Genomic DNA, 10,871 nt, shown 5'->3' with positions numbered 1-10,871 from the left:
GATGTGGAGAGGATGTTTCCTATAGTGGGGGAGTCTAGGACCAGAGGACACAGACAGAGTGGATGCGGAGAGTATGTTTCCTGTAGTGGGGGAGTCTAGGACCAGAGGGCACAGATAGAGTGGATGTGGAGAGTATGTTTCCTATAGTGGGGGAGCCTAGGACCAGTAGACACAGATAGAGTGGATGTGGAGAGGTTGTTTCCTGCAGTGGGGGAGTCTATGACCAGAGGACACATATAGAGTGGATGTTGAGAGGATGTTTCCTATAGTGGGGGAGTCTCGGACCAGAGGACACATATAGAGTGGATGTGGAGAGGATGTTTCCTATAGTCGGGGAGTCTAGGACCAGAGGGCACAGATTGAGTGGATGTGGAGAGTATGTTTCCTATAGTAGAGTAGTCTAGGACCAGAGGACACAGATAGAGTGGATGTGGAGAGGATGCTTCCGATAGTGGGGGAGTCTACGACCAGAGGACACATATAGAGTGGATGTGGAGAGGTTGTTTCCTTTACTGGGGGTGTCTAGGACCAGAGGACACAGAAAGAGTGGATGTGGAGAGCATGATTCCTGTAGTGGGGGAGTCTAGGACCAGAGGACACAGACAGAGTGGATGCGGAGAGTATGTTTCCTATAGTGGGGGAGTCTAGGACCAGAGGACACAGAGCGAGTGGATGTGGAGAGGAGGTTTCCTATAGTGGGAGAGTCTATGACCAGAGGACACAAATAGAGTGGATATGGTGAGGATGTTTCCTGTAGTGGGGAGTCTAGGACCAGAGGACACAGATAGAGTGGATGTGGAGAGGATGTTTCCTATCGTGGGGGAGTCTAGCACCAGAGGACACAGATAGAGTGGATGTGGAGAGGATGTTTCCTATAGTGGGGGAGTCTAGGACCAGAGGACACAGATAGAGTAGATGTGGAGAGGATGTTTCCTATAATTGGGGAGTCTAGGACTAGAGGACACAGACAGAGTGTATGTGGAGAGTATGTTTCCTATAGTGGGGGAGTCTAGGACCAGAGGACACAGACAGAGTGGATGCGGAGAGTATGTTTCCTGTAGTGGGGGAGTCTAGGACCAGAGGGCACAGATAGAGTGGATGTGGAGAGTATGTTTCCTATAGTGGGGGAGCCTAGGACCAGTAGACACAGATAGAGTGGATGTGGAGAGGTTTTTTCCTGCAGTGGGGGAGTCTATGACCAGAGGACACATATAGAGTGGATGTTGAGAGGATGTTTCCTATAGTGGGGGAGTCTCGGACCAGAGGACACATATAGAGTGGATGTTGAGAGGATGTTTCCTATAGTGGGGGAGTCTCGGACCAGAGGACACTGACAGAGTGGATGTGGAGAGGATGTTTGATATCGTGGGTGAGTCTAGGAACTGAGGACACAGAGAGGGTGGATGTGGAGAGGATGTTTCATATAGGGGGTGAGTCTAGGACCAGCGGACACAGATAGGGTGGATGTGGAGAGGATGTTGTGTATAGAGGTGGAGTCTTGGACCAGAGGACACAGAGCGAGTGGATGTGGAGAGGAGGTTTCCTATAGTGGGAGAGTCTATGACCAGAGGACACAAATAGAGTGGATATGGTGAGGATGTTTCCTGTAGTGGGGAGTCTAGGACCAGAGGACACAGATAGAGTGGATGTGGAGAGGATGTTTCCTATAGTGGGGGAGTCTAGGACCAGAGGACACAGATAGAGTAGATGTGGAGAGGATGTTTCCTGTAGTGGGGGAGTGTAGGACCAGAGGACACATATAGAGTGGATGTTGAGAGGATGTTTCCTATAGTGGGGGAGTCTCGGACCAGAGGACACATATAGAGTGGATGTTGAGAGGATGTTTCCTATAGTGGGGGAGTCTCGGACCAGAGGACACTGACAGAGTGGATGTGGAGAGCATGATTCCTGTAGTCGGGGAGTCTAGGAGCAGAGCGCACAGATTGAGTGGATGTGGAGAGTACGTTTCCTATAGTAGAGTAGTCTAGGACCAGAGGACACAGATAGAGTGGATGTGGAGAGGATGTTTCCTATCGTGGGGGAGTCTAGCACCAGAGGACACAGATAGAGTGGATGTGGAGAGGATGTTTCCTATAGTGGGGGAGTCTAGGACCAGAGGACACAGATAGAGTAGATGTGGAGAGGATGTTTCCTATAATTGGGGAGTCTAGGACCAGAAGACACAGATTGAGTGGATGTGGGGAGGATGTTTCCTCCAGTAGGGGAGTCTAGGACTAGAGGACACAGACAGAGTGGATGTGGAGAGTATGTTTCCTATAGTGGCGGAGTCTAGGACCAGAGGACACAGACAGAGTGGATGCGGAGAGTATGTTTCCTGTAGTGGGGGAGTCTAGGACCAGAGGGCACAGATAGAGTGGATGTGGAGAGTATGTTTCCTATAGTGGGGGAGCCTAGGACCAGTAGACACAGATAGAGTGGATGTGGAGAGGTTGTTTCCTGCAGTGGGGGAGTCTATGACCAGAGGACACATATAGAGTGGATGTTGAGAGGATGTTTCCTATAGTGGGGGAGTCTAGGACCAGAGGGCACAGATAGAGTGGATGTGGAGAGGATGTTTCGTATATTGGGCGCATCTAGGACCAGAGGACACAGACAGAGTGGATGCGGAGAGTATGTTTCCTATAGTGGGGGAGTCTAGGACCAGAGGGCACAGATAGAGTGGATGTGGAGAGTATGTTTCCTATAGTGGGGGAGCCTAGGACCAGTAGACACAGATAGAGTGAATGTGGAGAGGATGTTTCCTATAGTGGGGAGTCTGGGACCAGAGGACACAGAGAAGAGTGGATGTGGAGAGGATGATTCCTGTAGTGGGGAGTCTAGGACCAGAGGACACAGATAGAGTGGATGTGGAGAAGATGTTTCCTATTGTGGGGGAGTCTAGCACCAGAGGACACAGTTAGAGTGGATGTGGAGAAGATGTTCCCTATAGTGAGGGAGTCTAGGAACAGAGGACAGAGGTGGAGTGGATGTGGAGAGGATGTTTCGTATATTGGGCGCGTCTAGGACCAGAGGACACAGACAGAGTGGATGTGGAGAGGATATTTCCTATAGTGGGGGAGTCTAGGACCAGAGGACACAGATAGAGTAGATGTGGAGAGGATGTATCCCATAGTGGGGGAGTCTAGGACCAGAGGACACAGACAGAGTGGATGTGGAGAGGATGTTTCCCATCGTGGGGGAGTCTAGGACCAGAGGACACAGATAGAGTAGATGTGGGGAGGATGTTTCCGATAGTGGGGGAGTCAATGACCAGAGGACACGGATAGATTGGATGTGGAGCGGATGTTTCCTACAGTGGGGAGTCTGGGACCAGAGGACACAGATAGAGTGAATGTGGAGAGGATGTTTCCTATAGTGGGGAGTCTGGGACCAGAGGACACAGATAGAGTGAATGTGGAGAGGATGTTTCCTATAGTGGGGGAGTCTAGGAACAGAGGACACAGATAGGGTGGATGTGGAGAGGATGTTTCGTATAGAGGGGGAGTCTAGGACCATAGGTCACAGATAGAGTGGATGTGGAGAGGATGTTTCCTATAGTGGGGAGTCCAGGACCAGAGGACACAGATCGAGTGGATGTGGAGAGGATGTTTCCAATAGTGGGGGAGTCTAGGACCAGAGGGCACATTCAGAGTGGATGTGGAGAGGATGTTTGATATCGTGGGTGAGTCTAGGAACTGAGGGCCCAGATAGAGTGGATGTAGAGAGTATGTTTCCTATAGTGGGGGCGTCTAGGATCAGAGGACTCAGATAGAGTGGATGTGGAGAGGATGTTTCCTATAGTGGGGGAGTCTAGGACCAGAGGACACAGATAGAGTGGATGTGGAGAGGATGTTTCCTATAATTGGGGAGTCTAGGACTAGAGGACACAGACAGAGTGGATGTGGAGAGGATGTTTCCTATAGTGGGGGAGTCTAGGACCAGAGGACACAGACAGAGTGGATGCGGAGAGTATGTTTCCTGTAGTGGGGGAGTCTAGGACCAGAGGGCACAGATAGAGTGGATGTGGAGAGTATGTTTCCTATAGTGGGGGAGCCTAGGACCAGTAGACACAGATAGAGTGGATGTGGAGAGGTTGTTTCCTGCAGTGGGGGAGTCTATGACCAGAGGACACATATAGAGTGGATGTTGAGAGGATGTTTCCTATAGTGGGGGAGTCTCGGACCAGAGGACACATATAGAGTGGATGTGGAGAGGATGTTTCCTATAGTCGGGGAGTCTAGGACCAGAGGGCACAGATTGAGTGGATGTGGAGAGTATGTTTCCTATAGTAGAGTAGTCTAGGACCAGAGGACACAGATAGAGTGGATGTGGAGAGGATGCTTCCGATAGTGGGGGAGTCTACGACCAGAGGACACATATAGAGTGGATGTGGAGAGGTTGTTTCCTTTACTGGGGGTGTCTAGGACCAGAGGACACAGAAAGAGTGGATGTGGAGAGCATGATTCCTGTAGTGGGGGAGTCTAGGACCAGAGGACACAGACAGAGTGGATGCGGAGAGTATGTTTCCTATAGTGGGGGATTCTAGGACCAGTAGACACAGATAGAGTGAATGTGGAGAGGATGTTTCCTATAGTGGGGAGTCTGGGACCAGAGGTCACAGATAGAGTGGATGTGGAGAAGATGTTTCCTATTGTGGGGGAGTCTAGCACCAGAGGACACAGTTAGAGTGGATGTAGAGAAGATGTTCCCTATCGTGAGGGAGTCTAGGACCAGAGGACAGAGGTTGAGTGGATGTGGAGAGGATGTTTCGTATATTGGGCGCGTCTGGGACCAGAGGACACAGACAGAGTAGATGTGGAGAGGATATTTCCTATAGTGGGGGAGTCTAGGACCAGAGGACACAGATAGAGTAGATGTGGAGAGGATGTATCCCATAGTGGGGGAGTCTAGGACCAGAGGACATAGATAGAGTGGATGTGGAGAGGATGTTTCCCATCGTGGGGGAGTCTAGGACCAGAGGACACAGATAGAGTGGATGTGGGGAGGATGTTTCCGATAGTGGGGGAGTCAATGACCAGAGGACATAGATAGATTGGATGTGGAGCGGATGTTTCCTATATTGGGGAGTCTGGGACCAGAGGACACAGATAGAGTGAATGTGGAGAGGATGTTTCCTATAGTGGGGAGTCTGGGACCAGAGGACACAGATAGAGTGAATGTGGAGAGGATGTTTCCTATAGTGGGGGAGTCTAGGACCAGAGGACACAGACAGAGTGGATGTGGAGAGGATGTTTCCTATAGTGGGGGAGTCTAGGACCAGAGAACACAGACAGAGTGGATGTGGAGAGTATGTTTCCTATAGTGAGGGAGTCTAGGACCAGAGGACAGAGGTGGAGTGGATGTGGAGAGGATGTTTCGTATATTGGGCGCGTCTAGGACCAGAGGACACAGACAGAGTGGATGTGGAGAGGATATTTCCTATAGTGGGGGAGTCTAGGACCAGAGGACACAGATAGAGTAGATGTGGAGAGGATGTATCCCATAGTGGGGGAGTCTAGGACCAGAGGACACAGATAGAGTGGATGTGGAGAGGATGTTTCCCATCGTGGGGGAGTCTAGGACCAGAGGACACAGATAGAGTGGATGTGGGGAGGATGTTTCCTATAGTGGGGGAGTCTAGGACCAGAGAACACAGACAGAGTGGATGTGGAGAGTATGTTTCCTATAGTGGGGGAGTCTAGGACCAGAGGAAACAGATAGAGTGGATGTGGAGAGGATGTTTCCTGTAGTGGGGGAGTCTAGGACCAGAGGGCACAGGCAGAGTGGATGTGGAGAGGATGTTTGATAACGTGGGTGAGTCTAGGAACTGAGGGCACAGATAGAGTGGATGTGGAGAGCATGTTTCGTATAAAGGGGGAGTCTAGGACAAGCGGACACAGATAGGGTGGATGTGGAGAGGATGTTTCGTATAGAGGGGGAGTCTAGGACCAGAGGACACAGACAGAGTGGATGTGGAGAGTATGTTTCCTATAGAGGGAGCGTCTAGGACCAGAGGACACAGATAGAGTGAATATGGAGAGGATGTTTCCTGTAGTGAGGGAGTCTAGGAACATAGGTCACAGATAGAGTGGATGTGGAGAGGATGTTTCCTATAGTGGGGAGTCCAGGACCAGAGGACAGAGATCGAGTGGATGTGGAGAGGATGTTTCCAATAGTGGGGGAGTCTAGGACCAGAGGGCACATTCAGAGTGGATGTGGAGAGGATGTTTGATATCGTGGGTGAGTCTAGGAACTGAGGGCACAGATAGAGTGGATGTAGAGAGTATGTTTCCTATAGTGGGGGCCTCTAGGATCAGAGGACTCAGATAGAGTGGATGTGGAGAGGATGTTTCCTGTAGTGGTGGAGTCAATGACCAGAGGACACAGATAGGGTGGCAGTGGAGAGGATGTTTCGTATAGAGGGGGAGACTAGGACCAGAGGACACAGATAGAGTGGATGTGGAGAGGATGTTTCCTATAGTGGGGGAGTCTAGGACCAGAGTACACAGATAGGGTGGATGTGGAGAGGATGTTGTGTATAGAGGGGGAGTCTTGGACCAGAGGACACAGAGCGAGTGGATGTGCAGAGGAGGTTTCCTATAGTGGGAGAGTCTATGACCAGAGGACACAGACAGAGTGGATGTGGAGAGGATGATTCCTATAGTGGGGGAGTCTAGGACCAGAGAACACAGACAGAGTGGATGTGGAGAGTATGTTTCCTATAGTGGGGGAGTCTAGGACCAGAGGAAACAGATAGAGTGGATGTGGAGAGGATGTTTCCTGTAGTGGGGGAGTCTAGGACCAGAGGGCACAGGCAGAGTGGAAGTGGAGAGGATGTTTGATAACGTGGGTGAGTCTAGGAACTGAGGGCACAGATATAGTGGATGTGGAGTGCATGTTTCGTATAAAGGGGGAGTCTAGGACAAGCAGACACAGATAGGGTGGATGTGGAGAGGATGTTTCGTATAGAGGGGGAGTCTAGGACCAGAGGACACAGACAGAGTGGATGTGGAGAGTATGTTTCCAATAGAGGGAGCGTCTAGGACCAGAGGACACAGATAGAGTGAATATGGAGAGGATGTTTCCTGTAGTGAGGGAGTCTAGGACCATAGGTCACAGATAGAGTGGATGTGGAGAGGATGTTTCCTATAGTGGGGAGTCCAGGACCAGAGGACACAGATCGAGTGGATGTGGAGAGGATGTTTCCTGTAGCGGTGGAGTCAATGACCAGAGGACAAAGATAGGGTGGCAGTGGAGAGGATGTTTCGTATAGAGGGGGAGACTAGGACCAGAGGACACAGATAGAGTGGATGTGGAGAGGATGTTTCCTATAGTGGGGGAGTCTAGGACCAGAGTACACAGAGAGGGTGGATGTGGAGAGGATGTTTCGTATAGGGGGTGAGTCTAGGACCAGCGGACACAGATAGGGTGGATGTGGAGAGGATGTTTCCTATAGTGGGAGAGTCTATGACCAGAGGACACAAATAGAGTGGATATGGTGAGGATGTTTCCTGTAGTGGGGAGTCTAGGACCAGAGGACACAGATAGAGTGGATGTGGAGAGGATGTTTCCTATAGTGGGAGAGTCTAGGACCAGAGGTCACAGATAGAGTGGATGTGGAGAGGATGTTTCCTGTAGTGGGGGAGTCTAGGACCAGAGGACACAGGTGGAGTGGATGTGGAGAGGATGTTTCGTATATTGGGGGATTCTAGGACCAGAGGACACAGATAGAGTGGATGTGGAGAGGATGTTTCCTGTAGTGGGGGAGTCTAGGACCAGAGCACACAGATAGAGTAGATGTGGAGAGGATGTTTCCTATAGTTGGGGAGTCTAGGACCAGAAGACACAGATAGAGTGGATGTGGGGAGGATGTTTCCCATATTGGGGGAGTCTAGGACCAGAGGACAAATATCGAGTGGATGTGGAGAGGATGTTTCCAATAGTGGGGGAGTATAGGACCAGAGGGCACATACAGAGTGGATGTGGAGCGGATCTTTGATATCGTGGGTGAGTCTAGGAACTGAGGGCCCCGATAGAGTGGATGTGGAGAGGATTTTTCCAATAGTGGGGGAGTCTATGACCAGAGCACACAGATAGAGTAGCTGTGGAGAGGATGTTTCCTATAGTTGGGGAGTCTAGGACCAGACGACACAGATAGAGTGGATGTGGGGAGGATGTTTCCGATAGTGGGGGAGTCAATGACCAGAGGACACAGATAGGGTGGCAATGGAGAGGATGTTTCGTATAGAGGGGGAGTCTAGGACCAGAGGTCACAGATAGAGTGGATGTGGAGAGGTTGTTTCCTATAGTGGGGGAGTCTAGGACCAGAGTACACAGAGAGGGTGGATGTGGAGAGGATGTTTCGTATAGGGGGTGAGTCTAGGACCAGCGGACACAGATAGGGTGGATGTGGAGAGGATGTTGTGTATAGAGGGGGAGTCTTGGACCAGAGGACACAGTGCGAGTGGATGTGGAGAGGAGGTTTCCTATAGTGGGAGAGTCTATGACCAGAGGACACAAATAGAGTGGATATGGTGAGGATGTTTCCTGTAGTGGGGAGTCTAGGACCAGAGGACACAGATAGAGTGGATGTGAGAGGATGTTTCCTATCGTGGGGGAGTCTAGCACCAGAGGACTCAGATAGAGTGGATATGGAGAGGATGTTTCGTATATTGGGGGATTCTAGGACCAGAGGACACAGATAGAGTGGATGTGGAGAGGATGTTTCCTGTAGTGGGGGAGTCTAGGACCAGAGCACACAGATAGAGTAGATGTGGAGAGGATGTTTCCTATAGTTGGGGAGTCTAGGACCAGAAGACACAGATAGAGTCCATGTGGGGAGGATGTTTCCCATAGTGGGGGAGTCTAGGACCAGAGGACACAGTTAGAGTGGATGTGGAGAGTATGTTTCCTGTAGTGGGGGAGTCTAGGACCAGAGGGCACAGATAGAGTGGATGTGGAGAGGATGTTTCCTATACTGGGGTAGTCTGGGACCAGAGGACACAGGTAGATTGGATATGGAGAGGATGTTTCCTATAGTGGGGGAGTCTAGGACCAGAGGACACAGATAGAGTGGATGTGGAGAAGATGTTTCCTGTAGTGGGGGAGTCTAGGACCAGAGTACACAGAGAGGGTGGATGTGGAGAGGATGTTTCCTATAGTGGGGGAGCCTAGGACCAGTAAACACAGATAGAGTGAATGTGGAGAGGATGTTTCCTATAGTGGGGAGTCTGGGACCAGAGGTCACAGATAGAGTGGATGTGGAGAAGATGTTTCCTATTGTGGGGGAGTCTAGCACCAGAGGACACAGTTAGAGTGGATGTAGAGAAGATGTTCCCTATCGTGAGGGAGTCTAGGACCAGAGAACAGAGGTTGAGTGGATTTGGAGAGGATGTTTCGTATATTGGGCGCGTCTGGGACCAGAGGACACAGACAGAGTAGATGTGGAGAGGATATTTCCTATAGTGGGGGAGTCTAGGACCAGAGGACACAGATAGAGTAGATGTGGAGAGGATGTATCCCATAGTGGGGGAGTATAGGACCAGAGGACATAGATAGAGTGGATGTGGAGAGGATGTTTCCCATCGTGGGGGAGTCTAGGACCAGAGGACACAGATAGAGTGGATGTGGGGAGGATGTTTCCGATAGTGGGGGAGTAAATGACCAGAGGACACGGATAGATTGGATGTGGAGCGGATGTTTCCTATATTGGGGAGTCTGGGACCAGAGGACACAGATAGAGTGAATGTGGAGAGGATGTTTCCTATAGTGGGGAGTCTGGGACCAGAGGACACAGATAGAGTGAATGTGGAGAGGATGTTTCCTATAGTGGGGGAGTCTAGGACCAGAGGACACAGACAGAGTGGATGTGGAGAGGATGTTTCCTATAGTGGGGGAGTCTAGGACCAGAGAACACAGACAGAGTGGATGTGGAGAGTATGTTTCCTATAGTGAGGGAGTCTAGGACCAGAGGACAGAGGTGGAGTGGATGTGGAGAGGATGTTTCGTATATTGGGCGCGTCTAGGACCAGAGGACACAGACAGAGTGGATGTGGAGAGGATGTTTCCTGTAGTGGGGGAGTCTAGGACCAGAGCACACAGATAGAGTAGATGTGGAGAGGATGTTTCCTATCGTTGGGGAGTCTAGGACCAGAGGACACAGATAGAGTGGATGTGGAGAGGATGTTTCCCATCGTGGGGGAGTCTAGGACCAGAGGACACAGATAGAGTGGATGTGGGGAGGATGTTTCCTATAGTGGGGGAGTCTAGGACCAGAGAACACAGACAGAGTGGATGTGGAGAGTATGTTTCCTATAGTGGGGGAGTCTAGGACCAGAGGAAACAGATAGAGTGGATGTGGAGAGGATGTTTCCTGTAGTGGGGGAGTCTAGGACCAGAGGGCACAGGCAGAGTGGATGTGGAGAGGATGTTTGATAACGTGGGTGAGTCTAGGAACTGAGGGCACAGATAGAGTGGATGTGGAGAGCATGTTTCGTATAAAGGGGGAGTCTAGGACAAGCGGACACAGATAGGGTGGATGTGGAGAGGATGTTTCGTATAGAGGGGGAGTCTAGGACCAGAGGACACAGACAGAGTGGATGTGGAGAGTATGTTTCCTATAGAGGGAGCGTCTAGGACCAGAGGACACAGATAGAGTGGATGTGGAGAGGATGTTTCCTATAGTGGGGAGTCCAGGACCAGAGGACAGAGATCGAGTGGATGTGGAGAGGATGTTTCCAATAGTGGGGGAGTCTAGGACCAGAGGGCACATTCAGAGTGGATGTGGAGAGGATGTTTTATATCGTTGGTGAGTCTAGGAACTGATGGCACAGATAGAGTGGATGTAGAGAGTATGTTTCCTATAGTGGGGG

The sequence above is a fragment of the Hypanus sabinus genome, chromosome 31, assembly GCF_030144855.1.
Source record: "Hypanus sabinus isolate sHypSab1 chromosome 31, sHypSab1.hap1, whole genome shotgun sequence".
Lineage (NCBI taxonomy): Eukaryota > Metazoa > Chordata > Chondrichthyes > Myliobatiformes > Dasyatidae > Hypanus > Hypanus sabinus.
Note: the sequence above shows the minus strand (reverse complement) of the source record.